The sequence below is a fragment of the Rhinoraja longicauda genome, chromosome 15, assembly GCF_053455715.1.
Source record: "Rhinoraja longicauda isolate Sanriku21f chromosome 15, sRhiLon1.1, whole genome shotgun sequence".
In the NCBI taxonomy this organism is placed as follows: Eukaryota; Metazoa; Chordata; class Chondrichthyes; order Rajiformes; family Arhynchobatidae; genus Rhinoraja; species Rhinoraja longicauda.
This window is the reverse complement of record NC_135967.1, coordinates 50,392,494-50,416,130: the sequence shown is the minus strand read 5'-3', so window position 1 is coordinate 50,416,130 and position 23,637 is coordinate 50,392,494. Positions and strand designations below refer to the sequence as shown.

Here is a 23,637-nt window from a genome sequence, read left to right as displayed (position 1 = left end):
CCGGTACCATAACATTGAGGCCACCAGCTGGTTTATGACCAGCACCCTACCTTGGAAAGAAAGAACTCCAAGCAAGCCTGACCAGCGTCCCACCCGGGCGACGACTTTCGTCTCTAGCTCCTGCCAGTTCGCCGGCCAAGCATCTTCAGTGGGACTCAGGTAGATCCCCAGGTAGAGCAGGTGCGTGGTGCTCCACGCATAATCCTTCATCTCCTCCGGCAGAGAGTCCACCTGCCACTGGCCCACTAGAAGTCCGGAGCACTTACTCCAGTTGATCCTAGCGGACGAAGCAGCTGAGAACACCTGCTGACATTCATGCATCCTCCGCAGGTCAACAGGATCAGTAAACATAAGAAGAATGTCATCGGCATAGGCCGAGAGAACCACCTCCACCCCCGGTCCTGGTAGAACCAGGCCTGCCAACCGCCTCCAGAGACGACACAGGAATGGTTCCACACAGACCGAGTACAACTGCCCAGACATGGGGCACCCCTGGCGTACCCCCCTCCCAAAGCGAATGGGAGCCAACAATGCACCGTTAATCCTCACGAGACACTCTGCTGCGGTGTACAAAAGCCGGACCCGGGCCACAAAATGCGGTCCAAAACCGAACGCTTGCAGTATCCCGAAGAGGTAATCATGGTCCACCCTGTCAAAAGCCTTCTCCTGATCCAGGGATAGAAAAGCTGCTGACTGACCAGTGCCCTGGGCCAGATGGATCAGGTCCCTAACCAAGTGGATGTTATCTTGGATGGACCAGCCAGGGATTGTATAGGACTGGTCCGGGTGGATCAGTTGGGATAGTACGGAGCCCAGGCGATTTGGCATTGCCCGTGCAAAGACTTTATACTCTGTACAGAGGAGAGAGACCGGGCGCCAGTTCTTCAACAGGCGGAGTTCGCCCTTCTTGGGTAGCAGGACAACGACTGCCCTGCGCCACGAGAGGGGCATCTCCCCGGTCGCCAGGCTCTCCCCCAGAACCTTCATGTAGTCACCCCCCAGGACATCCCAGAAGGCTCTAACAAACTCAACCGTCAGCCCATCCAGCCCAGGGGACTTACCCCTCCTGAGCTGGTGAAGGGCACCAGTCAACTCCTCCAATGATAAGGGGTCATCAAGCTGTTCAAACACCCCTCTATCTATAGTCGGTAGCCCCTCCCACAGAACCCGCTGAGCCTCCCCGCTGAAACCATCCGCGGTGAACAGAGTTCCATAAATGGACCGAACTAACGCACTAATCCCCTCTGGGTCTGTGACCGAGGAGCCATCGTCTGCGAGCAGCTCGACGAGCTGTTTGCGGGCTCCTCGCCCTTTCTCCAGAGAGAGAAAGAAAGGTGAAGCCCGGGATAAAGTCCACGCGCTGGAATAAAGTCCACCCGCACCAGGCAATGGTCCGAACACGGCACCGGCCACATAGAGGCCGCCGAGACCCGGGAGACATACGCTCTGGAGATGTACACACGATCGATACGGGAACCACCCCCCTTAGACCTCCACGAAAACGCGTTGGAATCAGGATGGAGATTCCGCCACGCATCAACCAGCTCGAAAGATTCAATCACACCTCTCAACTTCTTCGCCACTGCAGGGGCACACTGAATACCAGAGCGATCTCGCGCCTCAAGGGTACAATTGAAATCCCCCCAAGGAAGACGCACTGTCCTCAATCAATAGTGCTCAGCAGAGCAGTCACCTCCTGAAGTAAACGCGCCTGCATCGTGCCGGTGCTGGGGGCGTACACGTTAATGAAATGTAACGGCACGCCATCCAGGATCACGGCCAGATAGAGCAAACGGCCTGGCACAACTTCCTGCACCTTCACAATCTCTGGCTGGAAAGTCGGGGCCAACAGGAAAGCCACCCCACTTGACTTTGTGCTAAGGTGGATCATGTAGACCCCCCCCCTCCCACTCCAGGACCCAGGTGGGCTCGTCACTAACAACAGTGTGCGTCTCTTGCAGAAAACTCACTGCATACTTCCCCTCTCTGAGGACCGATAGATGGTGAAATCTACGAAGGTCCCCCCTTCCCCCGTTGTTAGGGCCGCAACTGTTTACCATATATATTAATGATTTGGAAGAGGGAATTAGAAGCAACACTAGCAAGTTTGCGGATGACACAAAGCTGGGTGGCAGTGTAAACTGTGAATAGGATGTTTGGAGGTTGCAGGGTGACCTGGACAGGTTGAGTGAGTGGGCAGATGCGTGGCAGATGCAGTATAATATAAATGTGAGGTTATCCACTTTAGCGGCAGAAACAAGGAGGCAGATTATTATCTCAATGGAGTTAGGTTAGGTAAGGGGGAGGTGCAGCGAGACCTGGGTGTCCTTGTACACCAGTCACTGAAAGTTGGCGTGCAGGTACAGCAGGCAGTGAAGAAAGCTAATGGAATGTTGGCCTTCATAACAAGAGGATTTCAGTATAGGAGGTCCTTCTGCAGTTGTATAGGGCCCTGGTAAGACCACATCTGGAGTATTGTGTACAGTTTTGGTCTCCTAATTTGAGGAAGGACATCCTTGTAATTGAGGCAGTGCAGCGTAGGTTCACGAGATTGATCCCTAGGATGGCGGGACTGACATATGAGGAAAGATTGAAAAGACTAGGCTTGTATTCACTGGAGTTTAGAAGGATGAGAGGGGATCTTATAGAAACATATCAAATTATAAAAGGACTGGACAAGCTAGATGCAGGAAAAATGTTCCCAATGTTGGGCGAGTCCAGAACCATGGGCCACAGTCTAAGAATAAAAGGGAGGCCATTTAAAACTGAGGTGAGAAGGAACTTTTTCACCCAGAGATTGTGAATTTGTGGAATTCTCTGCCACAGAGGGCAGTGGAGGCCAAATCACTGGATGGATTTAAGAGAGGGTTAGATAGAGCTCTAGGGGTTAGTGCAATCAAGGGATATGGGGAGAAGGTAGGCACGGGGTATTGATTGGGGACGATCAGCCATGATCACAATGAATGGCGGTGCTGGATCGAAGGGTCGAATGGCCTCCTCCTGCACCTATTTTCTATGTTTCTATGTTATTACTGGTGCAGATATTTCTCCCAGCAGGAAAGAATCAGCTGCGGCTTTCAGCTGTCCCACGGATGTGCCTGTTCTCTCGGCCAGTCTGCGGAGAGAAGCATCATCCAGACACAGGCATTCACGGAAATAGATTATCGCTCCAATCAGGATCCCAATGTCACATGCGGCAGAGAGACCTGGGACTGGGACCGCTCCCACTCCTCCCGAGATGATCGCCAACATCCAGACACGGTTCCTCAAAATCTCACCTTTCTTCTGAATAACCTCCACACTGAGGTTGGGACGGGCCAGGACAAAGACAGATTTCTTTATATTTGGTAAACCATCTGCAAGTGCTTCCATAAACTGAGGGAAATCATACATATCCTTCTCAAAACTGGATATCAGGAACACGATGGGATCAGGGATCCCGGCCTTTCCCAACTGGCTGACGCAGTCACTCCGGATCTTTTCCAGTTCTGCATCTTCATCAAATTCCCCCCTTTCCTCCTGCATTGCATCAATGTCAGCGTCAATCTTAGAGCGAACAAAGTAGAATATCTTCCCCAGCTGCTTAATCTCCTTGGCAAGGTTTGCATCATTCTCTTTGAATCGGCCAGCTGTCACTATGATGAAGAAATCATATTTTTTAAATTGCATTTCCTTCAGGTAGGAATCCGCGGGGAATCGTGTAGATCCGATCCCCGGCAGGTCCCAGTAGCGGACATTGGGCAGATTGGGATGTGGGTATCCGGTTGGCTCCATTGTAGTTTCTGTGGTGCCAACCGCAGCCGCTCCCACATCTGAGCTATGAAGCCCTCTCATGGTGTTGATGAAGGTGGATTTTCCTGCACCTGTCTCCCCCGGCGATGTTCAGCTCGGTCTTGTCCAGTTCTTTCACCTTCTTCTCTTGCAGAGGTTGAATCTTTTCCACACCACTTGTTTCGAAGTCGGACTTCAGTTTGTTGAGCTCATCCTGTGAGAAGTATCTGAAAGGAAACATGTTTGGTGATAGTTTCCAGTTGAAATGAAACCAACTGAAATAAAGCACCTTCTTTCCCTTTCCATCTTCTCTTCCCGTTGCTCCACCTGGATACACACCATTTCTCCCACAATCCCACCCTTTCCCCCTTCCCCGTCACCTTCCACAATTATCCATTCCTCCGGCTTCCCATTTCACGCCTCTTCTCTAGTCATAGGAGTGGAATTAGGCCATTCGGCCCATCTCAGTCTTTGTCTCACTGGCCTTCCTTCAGTCATAACCTCCCACCCCCCCCCCCCCCCCCCCAACATCCATTAGTCTTTCACTTGCCTGACAGTCCTGTCCCAATCCTCATCCAGCCGCCTCCCTCCAATCACAATCAGAGTGAAGAAGGGTCCCGACCCGAAACGCCACCTGTCCCCAGAGATGCTGCCTGACCCGCTGAGTTACTCCAGCACTCTGTGAAATGCCACCTGTCCCCCAGAGATGCTGCCTGTCCCGTTGAGTTACTCCAGCACTGTGCTTGAGGTGAGGGTGTAAAGGAGAAAAGGGGATTTAAGGGTTAAGGTGTATGTGACCAAATGCTACATGAAGATGAACTGTCACTAAATTAAAATGCATACCTCAGATGCCGGCAAGTCTACCTCTGTGTAGATGCTGGCTTGAGATTGCAGAAGGGGTGTTGTAATCTTACAAAGGACAGGATATGGATACAGAAGAGCACCGAGTAGACTTGAGCCTCTTAAACAATTACCACAAGGTTGAGCCCCAGGAAGATGTGTTTATGTTAATAGACTGAGCCTCGTTACAATCACTCTAAAGTTGAGCACTAGGAAGATGTGTTTATACCTGGCAGGGGAGAATCGGTGTGCTCTACGATCGCTTCTCGGCCTTTTGGCCAAGATCAAGTGTAGTATCTGTTCTTGCACAACCTAATGTTCTTATAAGAACAGTATAAGAGCAGTATCTGCATTGGATCATCAACGAGGAGCGGAGGTCAGGAGCACGTGTCTGGTTTAGTGGTGGATCCATGCTGGTTGGGTAACCAACCTAACACCTTTATCCAGGTGGGATGGCAGCAGCAAGTGGAGCTGGAGGGCAGGGTATCCGGAATACCCTGCGTGTATCGGTGAAGGACCTCAGGGAGGGGACCCCTTTCTCAAGGGACCTCTTCATCAAGAAGGTGCTGCTGGAGGCCTGTGGATTCAAGGCCGGGGACATCTTCTGCCTCCAGGACTTCCCAGGTAACGGATATTTCGACGTTTCCTTCCAGAACCCTGCGGGATGGCAGAAGATGCTGCAGGACTTCCGGGAGAAGGGGAACGAAGCCCCGCTGTCGCTCCTGAAGGTGCAGCCGCTCTTCACCCTCCCCACCCAGAGGGAACGGATGATCACGGTGCACATGTTTAATCCACATGTGCCCGTCGTGGATGTCCTCACCTTCCTTGCTCGCTACGTCGAAGGGGCCGGGAACTGTGTGGATATAAAGGATTTGTTCGGGATCTGGACGAGCAAGAGGCAAGTGAAGGTGAAGCTGAGGGTGGACGGGAAGTGATTCATCATCCACCCTCCCTCGGTGTTCGCCATCAGAGGGAACCGGGGCTACATGACTTACGTGGGGCAGCCCAGGGTGTGCAGGAAATGCAACAAACCTGGGCACGTGGCGGCAGAATGCAGGACAGTCGTCTGCAGAAACTGCAAACTAGAAGGCCACGAGACAAGGGAATGTAAAGAGAGTAAGAGCTGCAACCTGTGTGGGGAGGCAGGCCACCTTTACAGGGCCTGCCCAAAAAGAGCTAGCACGTATGCACAGGCGATAAGAGGGGCCGCTGCCAGCACCCCCAGGGTGGACGAGACGCCTCCTACCACGGCAAAAGCCCAAAAAGGAAAGGAGAGCAGGGGCGATGACAACGCGACCACCAGGAGCCCCCAACCGCAGGACAGAGCCGCCCAGGCCCCTCCCCACGAGGGTGAGTCGATGGAAGAGGGGGAACAGGAAGAGGAGGAATAGAAGGTGGTACAGTCGAGGAACACATTGAAGGCTGTGCGCACGGAGAAAAAGCCGGAGGGGGCAAGCAAGTCCCAAAAAAGAGTCCTCTCCCAGGACGAAGCCAGCAGCCTCTCCGCGTCGGAGGATGAGACGACCGGGAGGAGCCGACAACGGAAGCAGAGGCAGAGGAAGAAAACGGGGGAGGAGGAAGGTAAGAGAAAGAACGTGTCTGTTGCCCCCCAGCCCCAGGAGACTGGGAGCAGTGCCAATGGGCCCCAGCCCCAGGAGAATGGGAGCAGTGCAGCGGCCAATGGGCCCCAGCCCCAGGAGACCGTGAGCGGCACAACGGCCAATGGGCCCCAGCCCCAGGAGACCGTGAGCGGCACAACGGCCAATGGGCCCCTGCTCCGGGAGACCGTGAGCGGCACAACGGCCAATGGGCCCCAGCCCCAGGAGACTGGGAGCAGTGCCAATGGGCCCCAGCCCCAGGAGACCGTGAGCGGCACAACGGCCAATGGGCCCCAGCCCCAGGAGACCGTGAGCGGCACAACGGCCAATGGGCCCCAGCCCCAGGAGACCGTGAGCGGCACAACGGCCAATGGGCCCCTGCTCCGGGAGTCCGTGAGCGGCACAACGGCCAATGGGCCCCAGCCCCAGGAGACTGGGAGCAGTGCCAATGGGCCACAGCTCCGGGAGACCGGGAGCGGCACAACGGCCAATGGGCCCCTGCTCCGGGAGACCGTGAGCGGCACAACGGCAAATGGACCACAGCTCCGGGAGACCGGGAGCGGCACAACGGCCAATGGGCCCCAGCTCCGGGAGACCGGGAGCAGTGCAGTGGCCAATGGGCCCCAGCTCCAGGAAACTGGGAGCAGCGCAGTGGCCAATGGGCCCCAGCTCCAGGAAACTGGGAGCAGCGCAGTGGCCTCTCCAGAAAATACACCCTGTGCTGAGGAAGCCACCAGCCTGTACCACTACCTGTGCGACAAAAATGTGCAGGAACTCAGCCAGATGATTGGCATGCGGGAGGATCGCCTGGAACTCTAAAGGACAATGGAGCTGAAACTGGCATCCTTAAACGTGCGCAGTGTGAAGAGCACTGCGCGATGTGTCAACGCCTTGCAGTACCTGGCCAAGGTAAAGGCGGATGTGACTTTTCTACAAGACTGCGGGCTGCCACACCTTCGCTGCTATCGGAGGTGGTCGCGATGGTGGCCCCACGGACTGTCGGTATGGTCGGGGGGCAATGATTGTCGTGCGTCGGGTCTGGGGATCTTGCTGCGGGGAGGGGGCTTCACCATCACTGAGGTAAGGGAGGTGGTGGGGGGGCGTCTCCTGGTGGTGGATGTAATGTACCGTGGTTCTCCGCTCCGGCTGATTAATGTGTATGCCTCACCCAGGTGGAGCGAGCGGGTGGCCGTCCTCCAGCAGCTCCCACCGCTGCTGGCCACGTCTAGACCGCTCGTTCTGGCCGGTGACTTCAACTGCATCATCGATGCGGCTGGACGATCCGGCAGTGCCAACCACAGACTGGACGGCACCTCCAAACTCCTGGTGGAGACGGTCAAAGATGCAAAGCTGCGCGACGCCTTCAGTGACCCTGCAGGCGGAGTCCAGCCACGGTTCACCTGGTCAGGACCGAACGGTTCAGCCCAGTCCCGGATAGACTTCCTCTTCACATCGAGGGCCATCACGGTCAGACACACCGACCTCGCGCCGGTGTTCTTCTCTGACCACTGCCTCCTTCAGGCCACCTGTCACCTACAGGAGGACCGGAAGGCGGGCAGAGGGACGTGGAAGTTAAATGTGGAGCTGTTGACCCCGGAGAACGTTGACGAGCTAAAGAGGGACTACGCATGTTGGAGAACTGTGAGGCCCCTCTTTGACTCCCCAACACTCTGGTGGGAGGCAACAAAGGAGAACATCAAGAAGTTCTTCGTCTCCAAAGGTGTTCAGAGAGCAAGACAGGGTAAGAGGGAATTGTGTCAACTCCAGACAGATTTGCAGCAACTGCTTCTTCTGCAGAGGAGAGGGGTGGATGTGAGGGAGGAACTGAGAGAGTTGAAGGGCCGGCAAGCTCGGCTCTTTACCTCTGAATCCTCCAAGATCATCTTCCGGTCCAGGGTCCGCCATGTTGAGCAGGATGAGACGTGCTCACGTTACTTCTTCCATAAGGTTCACAGGGGGAGCTCTGTGATCAAAAGCCTTAGGGAGGAGGACGGCTCGGTAACATCCTCGCAGTCTGACATGCTCAAGATCTGCAGATCCTTTTATAAGGATCTGTACGATGTAAAGACCACAGACAGCACCGCCTCCCAGAACTTCCTGTCCTCCATCACGGAAGTCTTGGACGACAGCAAGCGGGAGAGTCTGGACTAACCACTGACCCTGGAGGAGCTGACTGGCTCCATCCGTTCCTTTGACTCGAGTAAAACTCCCAGAGGCGATGGCTTACCGGCAGAGTTGTACTCGGCTCTGTGGGACTGGGTGGGCCCGGACCTGCTGGAAGTGTACAATGATATACTTCTAGCCGGCAGCATGTCAGACTCTATGAGGAAGGGCAGCATCACCCTAATCTACAAGCAGAAGGGAGAGATGAATGACTTAAGGAATTGGAGACCCATCACATTGTTGAATGTAGATTACAAGATCCTGTCTAAGGCCATCGCCAACCGGGCCAAGTCTGCTCTGGGACAGGTGATCCACCCGGACCAAACCTGTGCTGTACCTGGCAGGAAAATCTCAGACAGCCTGGTGCTGCTGAGAGATACCATTGCCTACGTGCAGGACAGACGGGTGGATGCCTGCCTGGTTAGCTTGGACCAGGAGAAGGCCTTCGACAGGATATCGCACACGTACATGAGGGACGTGCTCTCCAAAATGGGCTTTGGGGAGGGAATCAGGAAGTGGATACAACTGCTCTACACCGATATCTGTAGTGCAGTCCAAATTAATGGGTGGGAATCAGACAGCTTCCCCGTCAGGTCTGGAGTCAGGCAGGGTTGCCCTCTCTCCCCTGTCTTGTTCGTCTGTTGCATTGAGCCCTTTGCCGAATCCATCAGGAAGGATGCGAGCATAAGAGGAGTGACATTGCCAGGCAGTGGGGGCACTCAGGTCAAGGCCTCCCTGTACATGGACGATGTCGCCGTCTTCTGCTCGGATCCAGGGTCGGTCCGCAGACTGATCAGCGTCTGCGACCAGTTTGAGTTGGCCACGGGGGCCAGGGTAAACCACAGGAAGAGCGAGTCCATGCTCTTTGGCAACTGGCCTGACCGATCTTCCATCCCCTTCACCATCAAGCCTGACTTCCTGAAGGTGCTGGGGATCTGGTTCGGGAAGGCTGGGGCATGTAACAAAAATTGGCTGGAGTGGATAGCCAGGGTGGGGAAGAAGCTGGAGCTGTGGAAGCAGCGCTCCCTCTCCATCACGGGGAAAAACCTGGTCATCAGGTGTGAGGTGCTCTCGGGGCTGCTGTACTTGGCGCAAGTGTGGCCCGTCCCTCCCTCCTACGCCAAGGGGATCACCCGGGCCGTTTTCCGTTTCATCTGGGGGTCGGCGATGGACCGGGTGCGACGAGCCACAATGCACAAGTCGGCAGACAACGGGGGTAAAGACGTGCCCAACGTCGCCCTCATTCTGATGGCCACTTTCGTGTGTGGCTGCATCAGGCGGAGCATAGAGCCAAGGCACGTGGGCACCAAATGCCACTACCTGCTGAGGTTCTACCTGTCCCCGGTGTTGCGAAGGATGGGCCTGGCGCAGATGCCACGCAATGTGCCAGTCAGCTGGACATTGCCGAACCATCTGTCGTTTGTGGACAGGTTCTTCCGGACCAACACCTTTGACCACAAGTCCATCGGGCAGTGGTCAGCACGGAACGTCCTGCAGGCACTGCAGGGGAATGACTCCATGGATCCTGTGGCGTGGTTCCCAGAACAGACTGCCCAGCTTGTCTGGCAAAATGCCTCATCGCCAGAACTCACCAACAAGCACCAAGACCTGGCTTGGCTGGCGGTGAGGGGAGCCCTCCCAGTCAGATCCTTCCTGCACCGCCGGAGCCTCACTACCAGCGCACGCTGCCCTCGGGACGGCTGCTACGGAGAGGAGACGGTGGCCCACCTCTTCACAGAGTGTGGATTTGCCAAGAGAGTCTGGAGAGGTCTGCAGGGGTCCCTGTCACGATTCATTCCGAGCAGCTCCGTCACAGAGGACACTGTGCTCTACGGACTGTTCCCAGGGACGCATTCCGAGACTGACATCGAGTGCTGCTGGAAGGTCATCAACTCGGTGAAAGACGCTCTTTGGTCTGCCCGATCCTTGTTGACCTCCCAGCGGAGCGAGCTGTCCGTCAAGGAATGTTGCCGACTGGCCCGCTGCAGACTGCAGGAGTACGTGCTGAGGGATGCACTGAAGCTCGGTGCAGCCAACGCTAAGGCCCTGTGGGGGAGGACCACAGTCTAGGGTCCTTCCGCTGCTGGACATGGGGGGGCAGGGTGTGGTGGAGAGAGACGCCCCTCCAAATAAGGGATACTGGGTAAATGTCTAAATGTAAGTAAATGTCTAAGTGAATGTCTGTATCAAATGTAACCTCTGGAAATGTCGGATGGGCTTGTTTAAGAATATGTTTTGTGAATGATATTTATTATTTGAATAAAGTATTTTTTGATAAAAAATAAATAAATAAATAAATACTAGTTGCAGCTCTCCCACTCCCGCTGGCGTAATAAAGACTAATGTTTTACCACTTTATGGTATTGTTGTCTGTCTATTAGAATCGAACTTTAACATTGGCGTAGTCGGCAGGATCTCGATGGAACCATCACCAAAGACTGAGTAAGTGGCTGTGGTTTGACCGGGACCTTGAAGGGAGTAAAGTGCACTATCGGATCCGTTGAGTCTGAACTTCCGAGTAAAGTTCTTGGGAACACCGTGGTCCCTCGTCTGAGGTCGATCTGGTTTATATAGAAGACAACTTACGGTAAGAGAGATTACTATATTAATTGGATTGTTGATTTCATGTAAATTGAGTACAGCAGACTACGGGTCTGGTACGTTAAGAACATGAGTTATTAAATTGGATACGACAGACTACCTAACTGGCTTTGGGAAAGGCTCCACGAAGGCCAGAGTCTGTCACTATTGTGTATATATATAAATATATATATATTCGGAGGGCTAACGATGGGGCAAGCCCTGGATACAATTGATGGTGGTGCACCAGTGCAACATATGTGTTATATAGATCCGCGTAAACGGAGAGATTATAGACAATTGTCGGCATCATTGACAAAGAGGCTGGGAAACGAAGCCTGGCCCATTGGGGGAACGTGGAATGTAGAAACAATTAAAGAGGCAGAGCAATTGATATGGGAAAGAGAAGCGGCGAAGAAATGGAAAAAGAGAATGAAGGAATTCTCTTAAGGAAGAGGCACAAAAGAGGTGGGATGAATCACGCCATAAAAGTTGGATAGCTAATGCAAGTCGCAGAGGGATAGAGAGAGGTACGTACAGATGGGGGTGTCCTAAAGGGATGGGAAATGTTACAGGTAGAATGTGATTGGCTAGATGAACAAAAGAAACAATTAGCTAGGGAAAAGGGACCTAGCGGGCCGGCCAATAAACAATTGATTATGAGACCCCGGGGACTCATTGTCTGGCATGGCGACTCTGTTTATAGAGGGCGGGGATGAAGAACGAACCCGGGTGTGGTGTAGACCCCTACATCACTGCCGTACTGCAGCCTGCACCTCTAATTCTGTTGTTCCAACTGAACCGAGACTCCTTGTAAACAGAGCGGCCTTGCCAGACATGGGGGAAGTTAAGTTAATGCAGGGGGACGCCTCTGCCGCGCAGCGCCATCTATGGAAACGAGAGGGCTGTGCCATTGACTCCCTGACGGGGCTCTGGCTCACCCCTCTCAGACAAGCTTGTGTACCTGATGTGTTTTTGCCTGTTCTCTTAACCTATATACACTCCCTTACTCACGCAGATAAGGAGGGAATGGTAAGGATGGCAAAGGAAACTTGGTGGCACCCCAAAATTCGCCAAGAGGCCTTAAAACAAGCCTCAGAATGTGCAATTTGCAAAATAAATAACCCCGGCAAGGCGGTAAAATGCCCAAAAGGGGTTACACCAATGCCACGCCGACCCTTTGAGTGTATACAGGTTGATTTTATTGAGTTACCACGGGCACAGTGTTATAAATATTGTTTAGTAGTTATAGATTTGTTCAGTCGGTGGATTGAAGCCTTGCCAACTACTAATGCCACGGCTGAAACCACAGTAAAGCTTTTGTTGAAAGAAATTGTACCTCACTTTGGGTTGCCCACTGTTATTAGTTCGGACAATAGACAATAGAAAATAGGTGCAGGAGAAGGCCATTCGGCCCTTCAAGCCAGCACCGCCATTCAATGCGATCATGGCTGATCATTCTCAATCAGTACCCCGTTCCTGCCTTCTCCCCATACCCCCTGACTCCGCTATCCTTAAGAGCTCTATCTAGCTCTCTCTTGAATGTATTCAGAGAATTGGCCTCCACTGCCTTCTGAGGCAGAGAATTCCACAGATTCACAACTCTCTGACTAAAAAAGTTTTTCCTCATCTCTGTTCTAAATGGCCTACCCCTTATTCTTAAACTGTGGCCCCTGGTTCTGGACTCCCCCAACATTGGGAACATGTTTCCTGCCTCTAACGTGTCCAACCCCTTAATAATTTTATACGTTTCGATAAGATCCCCTCTCATCCTTCTAAATTCCAGTGGGGGAATGGGCCCCATTTTATTGCTAAAATTATCAAAGAATTGTGCCGACATTTTAACATTAGGCAACAATTCCACTGTGTCCACCATCCGCAGGCTGCGGGAGTGGTTGAAAGAGCAAACGGGACCCTCAAAACAAAGCTAGCCAAACTTGCAGAAGAAACTGGGCAAAGCTGGATCAAGGTTTTACCCCGGGCCCTCTTTGAAATGAGGGTCACCCCACCCGAGGCTACCAAATGGACCCCTGCTGAAGTAGTATACGGCCGTCCCCTACGCACCCCATGGGGGGCGGAAAAAAAAGCGTGGAGGTTAATTTAGATTTACATGCTCTCAGTGATGAACTGATTACATACACACAGCATCTAACCAATGCCTTGTCAGTGTTGCATTCACAGGTACGAGAAGCACAGAAACCATTGCCGATGGAGTGTGAAAACGAGTCCACACAGCCAGGGGATTATGTGCTCATAAGAAACTGGGACCGGAAAAAACTCGGACCACAGTGGAAGGGGCCACACCAAGTACTTCTGACCACCCCCACTGCGGTCAAGGTCGAGGATCATCCACGCTGGATACACCTGACTGATTGCAAACGCATTGGACACTTTAAAGATAAAAATTGGACTGGTAATCCTTCTTGGCGTCCTGGGGCTGGCCTGGGCGGGCTGGACCAGAGGAAATAATGTTTTTCTGTCCATGAGTTATGATTTTGCCCTCCACAGCAATACAAGTGCATGCTGGGTATGTACTCAAGTCCCCCATACCAGTGGAGGAGGGATACCGCTCTTTCCCATACCCTTTAATATAACTGAGGTCCTGGCTGTATACTGCTTTCATAATGACATCCGAGGCAGCGGCTGCTTAAGGACAAGCCAATACCATAAAGGTCCCAATAATACAAGAGTATACATCCCTGGACCAGTAGAGGGGAATAACTCTATCTTTGCCGGATGGTATATACCCCCATTTGGACCAGGCTGGATGGTGAATGAGACTAGAGTATGGAAAATACCACGGCTCAAATTGGGCATTCACCCCAACCAAACTGTCAATGCCACTTGCCATTGTCACACAGAGGGTAGCGGAGTGTTTCTGGGAAACAGCACTTGCACCACGACCTGGCACATAGGGCCATCTCAGCCATTGAATGGTACTTATTATGTATGTGGATCGTGGGCATACCCTTGGTTACCTGGGATGCCACCTAGAGATGATCAGAGATGGGAGAGGTTGAAGGGCCCCATTCATTGGAGGGGGTGCTGCTATCTGACGTATATAGTCCCGCATATGAGAACCATGCAACATCTGGCTGACATATATACCCCCCGAGGTCCAAACGGGGTATCTCGGAATCTGAACGATTCTGGATGATAGCTTTCCCCTTGTACGGTACAGCCCGTCTTTCACGCGAACTGATTAACATGGCCTCAGTCATGGAAAGATTGGCAAATGCCACGGCTGAGGTGTTCACAGACACTCAGAAAGCCCCCACCTCTCTGACAGCCGAAGTGGTGGCACTCTGTACTGTGGACTGCACAACCGTATGGCATTAGATTTTATTCTGGCTGAAAAGTGTGGGACAATGTGCTTTAGTGGGAAGAGAATGTTGCACTTATATTCCCGACGAATCATCCAACATCACCAACCTGGCTGCTCACATATCGCAAGAAGTAACTAAGATCAAGCAGGTTGGGGAAGAAATGACCCATTACCATGACGAGACTGGCCCCAGGGTCGTATGGCCATTCAGCATTTTCGGAAACCTCTGGGGAACTGTCGTACACTATGGCTTGATTGTGCTGCTGATAGTTGCATCATTGTACATGGTTAAATGTATCTGATTATTCTGTGCCTCGCGGAGAATATAAGTTATCATGTTATGATAAAAGGAGGGAATGTAAAGGAGAAAAGGGGATTTAAGGGTTAAGGTGTATGTGACCAAATGCTACATGAAGATGAACTGTCACTAAATTAAAATGCATACCTCAGATGCCGGCAAGTCTACCTCTGTGTAGATGCTGGCTTGAGATTGCAGAAGGGGTGTTGTAATCTTACAAAGGACAGGATACGGATACAGAAGAGCACGAGTAGACTTGAGCCTCTTAAACAATTACCACAAGGTTGAGCCCCAGGAAGATGTGTTTATGTTAATATACTCAATTGTTAACCTCGGGCAATGGCCAGTGATAGTGGGTGATGATTCATTGAACTCCTATCCTCTTGCAAGACCACCTGTGTGGGGTGTCTGGTTCTGTTATCACTTCTAAAAACCCATTGTATTTGGTGCATAAAAAGGTTGCTGAAACACTCTGTAAGGGAGTGGGGTCTTCGAGTGGCTGCTAGTATGCGAGCATACTAGTTGCAGCTCTCCCACTCCCACTGGCGTAATAAAGACTCTAATGTTTTACCACTTTATGGTATTGTTGTCTGTCTATTAGAATCAAACTTTAACAAGGGAGGAGAGGTGGAGAAGTAACATTGTGTGATGTATGCGGGTTCCACTTATCTCAGTCTTTGTATCACTGGCCTTCCTTCAGTCATCACCCCCCTCCCCCCAACATCCATCAACCAATCACTTGCCTGACTTAGTCCTGCCCCAATCCTCATCCAGCCGCCTCCCTCCAATCACAATCAGAGTGAAGAAGGGTCCCGACCCGAAACGCCACCTGTCCCCAGAGATGCTGCCTGACCCGCTGAGTTACTCCAGCACTGTGTGAAACGCCACCTGTCCCCAGAGATGCTGCCTGACACGCTGAGTTACTCCAGCACTCTGTGAAACGCCACCTGTCCCCAGAGATGCTGCCTGACCCGCTGAGTTACTCCAGCACTGTGCTTGAGGTGAGGGAGGAGAGGTGGAGAAGTAACATTGTGTGGTGTATGCGGACATACCTAGAGCTGGCATTTCCCATTCTCTGTCTCTCCTTGTCTCGCCTGTGTGATGATCCAGTGGTCCCAGCACGGCCCTGGGGGGAGAGGTCTGGGCACACGGGCTGCTCCTTGTCTGCACTTGTGTGTGATCTGCTGGAGGAAAGCAGAGAGGTTGAAACATAGAAACATGGAAAATAGGTGCAGGAGTAGGCCATTCGGCCATTCGAGCCTGCACCGCCATTCAATATGATCATGGCTGATCATCCAGCTCAGTAGCCTGTACCTGCCTTCTCTCCATACCCCCTGATCCCTTTAGCAAAAAGGGCCACATCTAACTCCCTCTTAAATATAGCCAATGAACTGGCCTCAACTACCTTCTGTGGCAGAGAATTCCACAGACTCACCACTCTCTGTGTGAAGAAATGTTTTCTCATCTCGGACCTAAAAGACTTCCCCCTTATCCTTAAGCTGTGACCCCTGGTTCTGGACTCCCCCAACATCGGGAACAATCTTCCCGCATCTAGCCTCTCCAACCCCTTATGAATTTTATGTTTCTTTTTTTAAATTATTTTTTTTTAAATATTTTTATTTTTGAAAAGCATATGTACAAATAGAAATAAAAGACAAATTTGTTACAAAGTTCTTACATAGCTTCAATTTTTAAATTTTTATAGAGAAAATAAAAAATAAAGAAGAAAGAAAAAAAAACTAAACTATTGGGAAGAGAGAATAAGAAAATTTAAAAAAAGGTATAACTATAAAAATTAAAGGGGGTAGATCCGGGAGACAATAACCACATCCAACCCTAAACTCAAGTTTCAACTTTTAATTTTAAATTTTTATTTTAGTCCTGTGCCAAACCCATTTACTTTTCTAAAAATTCAATAAATGGAGACCATATTTTAAAAAATAACTCAGGTTTGTCAATTAAGGCAAATCTTATTTTTTCCAAATGCAGGGTCTCTTATTTCCATAGTCCACATTTTAATTGTGGGGGTTATTGTTTTTTTCCAAAATTTAAGTATTAATTTTTTCGCAGTTATTAAACTGTAATCAAGAAAATGTACCTGACTTGTTGTAAAGTTTGTAGTATGTTCTGATAATCCTAATATAATTAATTTTGGATCCATATCCAATTGCTTGTTGATAACTTTAGAAACTATTTTAAAAATCTCCAACCAGAAATTTTGCATTTTTATGTAAGTTACGAAAATATGTTAAATTAGCTTCTTGAAATTGACATTTATCACAAATAGGAGAGATACTAGGAAAAATCCTATTTAATTTCGTCTTCGAATAATGTAATCAATGTATTATTTTAAATTGTATTAAGGAATGTCTAGTATTTAATGAACATTGGTGTATATGTTGTAAACTTTCATCCCATATATCTTGCATTATGAGTTGATTCAATTCGTCCTCCCATGCTCGTCTATAAGATTCTGATGACGGAATGTCAGTATCTAGGAGAGTATTATAAATAAAGGATATTAATTTATTTGAATTATAATGTCGATTCAGGCATACATCAAGAGTTTCTGGACCTCTAAACTTATATTCTTGCATGTGTAATTTTACATAATCTCTAAGTTGTAAATATCTAAAATAATTATTAACATGTAATCCGTACTTCTGCTGTAAATCCTGAAAAGAAAGAAAAGTTCCCTTATGATAAAGATCTCCCACCCTTTTAATTCCATAACTTTTCCATTGAGCAAATCCTCTATCTAAGACAGACATAATTTCACTTTTGTACCAGTTAATTCTATAACCTGAAAATGAACCAAATTGAGTTATGAGATTTAATAAATTCGGAATGCTAATTTCTGGCTTCGTAATGCATATTAATACATCATCCGCATATAAAGAAATTTTATTGGTTGTATGTTTAGTGTTATAACCGTGAATGTCTGGATTTGATCTAATACTCTCAGCAAGTGGTTCTATAACAAGGGCAAATAGAAGCGGAGATAGTGGGCATCCTTGTCTACAACCCCTAAATAAATGAAATTTGGATGACAGCATTTGATTAGTTAATATTCTAGCTGTTGGGGATGCATATAAAAGTTTCACCCATGAACAAAAATTTTCACCTAATTGAAATTTTTCCATCACTGAAAAAAGATAGGGCCATTCTACTTGATCAAATGCTTTTTCAGCATCTAGCGAGATGATTGCTAAATCTTCGTTTAATAGTCTCTTTGAAAGATGTTAAATCCATGAAAAATGGGAAGACTCCTGGCCCTGACGGCTTAAATAATGAATTTTATAAAAAATTTAGTGATTTGATCTCTCCACGTTTGCAAACTGTATATAGTCACGCCTTTAAACACCAGGAGTCTTCCCATTTTTCATGGATTTAACGTCTTTCATAGTTATTTCTGCGCCCAGTGAATTTCTGTCACTCACATTCAAACCAGGAAGGTTACATTCCTGCAAAAAGTTTTGCATCTGCGCAGAGCTATCTGTTATTTTTGATGAATATAATGACTGATAAAATTGCAAAAATCTCTGATTAATATCCTTGGGTAGTTTAAGCAAATCTCCGTTTTCTGATCTAATTTTATGAATTGTAGAATCATCTTCTAATTTACGGAGTTGACGTGCTAGCAATTTCTGTGGTTTATCTCCAAATTCAAAATGTTTTTGTTTAGTATATTGAAAAAGCCTTAAAATATGAGCTGAGAGTATATAATTTAACTTATATTTGAGAGCTGCAATTTTATTATGTATTTCAATAGAGGGAGCGATGGCATTTGTTATGTCTAACTGTTTTATCTGACTTTCTAGGTCATGTTGTTCAACCCGCTTCTTCTTGTTTTGAGACGCTTGAAAGGCAATAATACATCCTCTCACAAACGCTTTAAATGTTTCCCAAAGCAGGAACGCAGGTGTTTCAGGGAGGTCATTTGCGTAAAAAAAAGTTTCAAATTGCGATTTAAGATAGTCATAACATGCTGTGTCATTTAAAATTTGAGGATTAAATCTCCAATTGGTCTGTTTCCCCGTTACTCCTTGGAGTTTTACCCTAAATGTTAAAGGGGCATGATCGGATATAATAATATTATGATATTTTGATTTATACGTATAAGGAATAAGTTTGGAGTCCACCAAATAGTCAATTCTTGAGTAAGTTTTATGCACTGGTGAATAAAATGAATACTCTCGGCCTGAAGGGTTTTCAATTCTCCAAACATCTTTTATATTTGCACTATTTATATAAGAGTTTAATAATTCACACGACTTGGATTTTGTTTTCCTTTGAGTTGACGATCTATCCAAATAAGGATCTAATGTACAATTTAAATCTCCTCCAATTATCAAGTTATATTGTCCAAATTCTGGAATGGTATTAAAAAAAATTTTTTTAAATAACGGATTATCAAAATTTGGTGCATAGACATTCACCAATATCAATTTTGTAGAATATAGTTCTCCCACTAATATAACATATCTACCTTCAGTGTCGACTATAGAGGAAGTATGTATAAATGGTATACCCTTACGAATTAAAATGGCAACACCTCTTGATTTAAAGGGAAATGATGAGTGAAATAATTTATCAATCCATTTGCCGTTCAATCTATTATGTGCTACATTTTTGAGATGAGTTTCCTGAAGGAACATTATATCAGCATCAATAGATTTTAAATGTGAAAGTACTTTACCTCTTTTAATTGGTTCATTAATACCTTTGACATTCCAACTACAAAATGTAATACCTTTACCCCCTGTTTTCCTAGTAGTATCTTGCATCTTAACCGATAAAGAGTCTATAATAAAGCAAATGGCCTGGCACCCGAACTACAACATTTTTCTTGAATGAAGGGTGGATGATCTTTTGTACTATGTAGAATGTCTCCCGGAAATATCTCCCAAAGGTATATAAATTCTGAAAAATGACATAATAATAAAAATTGAATCTAAAAAAAAATCAATATATAAAAGGTTAAAAGAGTGCAGGAAAAAAGAAGAAACAACTAAAACTACAACTACAATTAGTGCAGTTAGTGATAGCCACCCTAAGGTGGCAAAAAATCTAAGGACTTCCGTGGGATGTAAAAATAAAATAATACTAGCTCTGTTTTTTAACGAAGTTGTTGTTTTTTGTTTTTTTTTATAAAAGAGAGTTGAACTGGGCAGGCCCGAAACTAATTAGTCTATAATAAATCGATTTTTCTGTCTAAGGTATATTAATTAAGTGTTCGAAGTAAAGTTTACATAAATCAAATATTACTTGTACTTCTTATTAGTAATGATTAATAAAAATATATATGTTTTTTGATTAATAGTAATTAGTTACGGTTAATATTCGTATAGTATATACACTAAGCTTAAATCTTTAGGTTTTAATATTTTAAAGTCCAATCAGTTGTCTGCCAATTAATAAAGCCGTGAAGTCATATTCAACCCTTCAGTGACCTTTCGATCTCCCGAGCGAATTCCAGTGCTTTATTGTGGTCAGTAAAAAAGGATTCTGTTTGATTGTAGGTAACTTGAAGTTTTGCTGGATACAACATACCAAATCTGAGCGCTGGGATCTTCCTAAGAATAGATCTTGACTCATTGAACAGTGTGCTCTTTTCTTGACCACTTCAGCAGGGTAATCTCTGAAGATGCGAATCTCATCGCCTTGAAATGATAAAGTTCTGTTACTAACAATTCTCGACAGCATATCTTCTAAAATGTGAGCATAATGCACCTTCAGTATCAAATGCCTTGGAGGGGCGTTAGCACCTGGCCGTGCTCTCAGTGCTCTGTGGGCTCGATCCAGCAAGGGCTTTGAGTCCATTTTCAAAACTTCTTGTAACAGCTCAGCAGTAAAGTCACGAAGGTTTTTAGCTTTCTCTTTACCTTCTTTAACTCCAAGAATTCTTAAATTTTGTCGTTTAGAATGACCCTCTAGGTCACTACATTTTTCAGTTAATTTCATCAATAAATCAGATAAACGCTGAGTCTCCGTCAATACTGCTTTTGTTGTTTCAGCACTCGTCTCGGCTAAAGTTTCCAACTCACATATAGCCTCATCATGTTGTTGTATTGACTCAGTGATGTGGTTCACCTTACTGGAAAAATCGGAGTCCAACGTTTGTAGCTTGGAGGTTACTTCCTCCATGTGTTCATTCATGATTTCACATATTTCAGCCTTTGATGTAGCCAACTGATCCTTAATAATAGTTAGTATTTCCCCCTTCATTCCTTTAAGCGATACTAATTCAACTTTCATCTCTTGGAGTTCAACCGTCATATTTGTTACTTGAGACTTCATACCTGAAAGCTCCTCACCAACAACGCTACGAAATTCTTCCAAACCAATTTTTTTTGGCTGTGGATTCCGGGTTCGTTTGGAAGTTTCTTCCTGAGTCAATGCTGAAGTTTGGGCTGAAGCAGAGGCTTCCATCTGTCCTGGTTCTTCTTCTTCCAACAGTCTTGTTCTAACCGTTCCTTTTTTAACGGTTTTTAATGGGGGGTGCGACTTGTCGACATTTACTATTAAAAGTCGCGATCTGATGACGTCACCCACCCTTCGTTGAGAATTGCCGGTAAGTTGCAACGGGCCCATCCCGTTCCTCTCTTCTTAAATCAAAATGTTCACGGAGCTAGTTGGCGTGCGACTTACTCAGTCCATAGCGCCACCGGAAGAATTTTATGTTTCTATAAGATCCCCCCTCAGTCTTCTAAATTCCAGCGAGTACAAGCCCAGTCTATCCAGTCTTTCCTCATATGAAAGTCCCGCCATCCCCGGGATCAATCTGGTGAACCTTCTCTGTACTCCCTCTAAGGCAAGAACGTCTTTCCTCAGGTTAGGAGACCAAAACTGCACACAATACTCCAAGTGCGGTCTCACCAAGGCCCTGTACAACTGCAGCAGAACCTCCCTGCTCCTAAACTCAAATCCTCTTGCTATGAATGCCAACATACCATTCGCTTTCTTCACTGCCTGCTGCACCTGCATGCTTGCTTTCAATGAGTGGTGCACCATGACACCCAGGTCACGTTGCATCTCCCCTTCTCCCAATCGGTCACCATTCAGGTAATACTCTGCTTTCCTGTTCTTGCTGCCAAAGTGGATAACCTCACATTTATCCACATTCTATTGCATCTGCCATGCATTTGCCCACTCGCCTAATCTATCCAAGTCACTCTGCAGCCTCCTAGCATCCTCCTCGCAGCTAACACTGCCACCCAGCTTCGTGTCGTCCGCAAACTTAGAGATGTTGCATTCAATTCCCTCGTCCAAATCATTAATATACACTGTAAATAACTGGGGTCCCAGCACTGAGCCTTGCGGTACCCCACTAGTCACTGCCTGCCATTCCGAAAAGGACCCGTTTATTCCTACTCTTTGCTTCCTGTCCGCCAACCAATTTTCTATCCACCTCAACACTGAACCCTCAATACCGTGTGCTTTAAGTTTGTACACCAATCTCCTATGTGGGACCTTGTCGAAGGCCTTCTGAAAGTCCAGATATAACACATCGACTGGTTCTCCCTTATCCACTCTACTAGTTACATCCTCGAAAAATTCTATAAGATTCGTCAGACATGATTTGCCTTTGGTAAATCCATGCTGACTTTGTCCGATGATTTCACCACTTTCCAAATGTGGTGCTGTCACATCTTTAATAACTGACTCTAGCATTTTCCCCACTACCGATGTTAGGCTAGGTTGCTACTGGTTCTTTCTGTAGCAGAGGTGTATGTAAGGCTGCAAAGTATATCCCTCAATCAATACACGTCATTTGGCCCAACTGGTCCGTGCCGACACAATGCCCCATCCAGGCTAGTCCCACATGTTTGCAATTGGCCCACAGCTTTATAAACCTGTCCTATCATGCGACTGTCCAATGTCCGTTAGATGCTGTGATGGTTCCTGCTTCAATGACTTCCTCTGGTAGCTGGTTCCACATGCCCGCCACCCTCTGAGTAAAAAAGTTGCCCCTCAGGTTCCAATGAAATCTTTCCTCCCTCACTTTAACCCTAAGCCCTCTTGTTTTTGATTCCACTACCGCGGGTAAGAGACTGTGCATTCACCATCAATTTCCCTCATGATTTTAAACGCGTCGTTCAGATCACCCCTCATCCTCCTGCGCTCCAAGGAATAAAGTCTCAGCCTGCCCAACCTCTCCCTAGAGCTCGTTTTCGAGTCCTGGAAACATTCCCATAAATCTTCTCAGCTCTTTCCAGCTTAATTCGGTTCAGTTCAGTTTAGTTTATTATCATGTGGACAGAGGTACAGTGAAAAGTTTTTGTTGTGTCCTATCCAGTCAGCGGAATTACAATTGGGCCATTTACACTGTACAGATACGCGATAAGGGAATAACGTTTAGTGCAAGGTAATGCTGGTAAAGTCTGATCAAAGATAGTCAGAGGGCCCTGGGAGAGGTAGATAGTAGTTCAGGACTGCTCTCTAGTTGTGTTGGGATACAAACCCTGTGACAGGAACTTGCTGTGAATCTCCCAGTGATTCTCAGGAACAAGTTGCCTCTGCAGAATAAAGAAATTAGACTTTAAAATAAACCTACGAATATACCTCTCACCTTCGCTCTCCCCATCCCCCACCCTGGTTGTTTAATCAGCTGCATAGTTCACATTGTTTCCTTCAGTTCACACCTTTCCCAGCACATGGGACCCGCCCTGCCTGACCTCATTTGTTACCAACCCTGATGTCCTGGTAGGACAATAACTGCAGATGTTGGTACAAATCGAAGGTATCACAAAATGCTGGAACAACTCAGCAGGTCAGGCAGCATCTAGAAGAGAGGGAATGGGTGACGTTTCGGGTCGAAACCCTTCTTCAGACTGATGTCAGGGGAGTAGGACAAAAAAAGGATATAGGTGGAGACAGGAAGACAGAGGGAGAACTTGGGAGGGGGAGGGGAAGAGAGGGACAGAGGAACTATCTAAAGAAGTCAATGTTCATACCGCTGGGCTGTAAGCTGCCCAAGCGAAATATGAGGTGCTGTTCGTCCAATTTTCGGGTGGGCCTCACTATGGCACTGGAGGAGGCCCATGACAGAAAGGTCAGGC

At 47.8% G+C, this 23,637-nt stretch overlaps 2 pseudogenes; one reads left to right on the top strand and one right to left on the bottom strand.

The window, feature by feature from the left end:
* The window catches only part of LOC144600732 (interferon-inducible GTPase 5-like), a 41,080-nt pseudogene that overhangs the window by 15,227 nt on the left and 2,216 nt on the right, over nucleotides 1-23,637 (bottom strand).
* Nucleotides 4,870-4,960, top strand: LOC144600749 (U2 spliceosomal RNA; annotated as a pseudogene).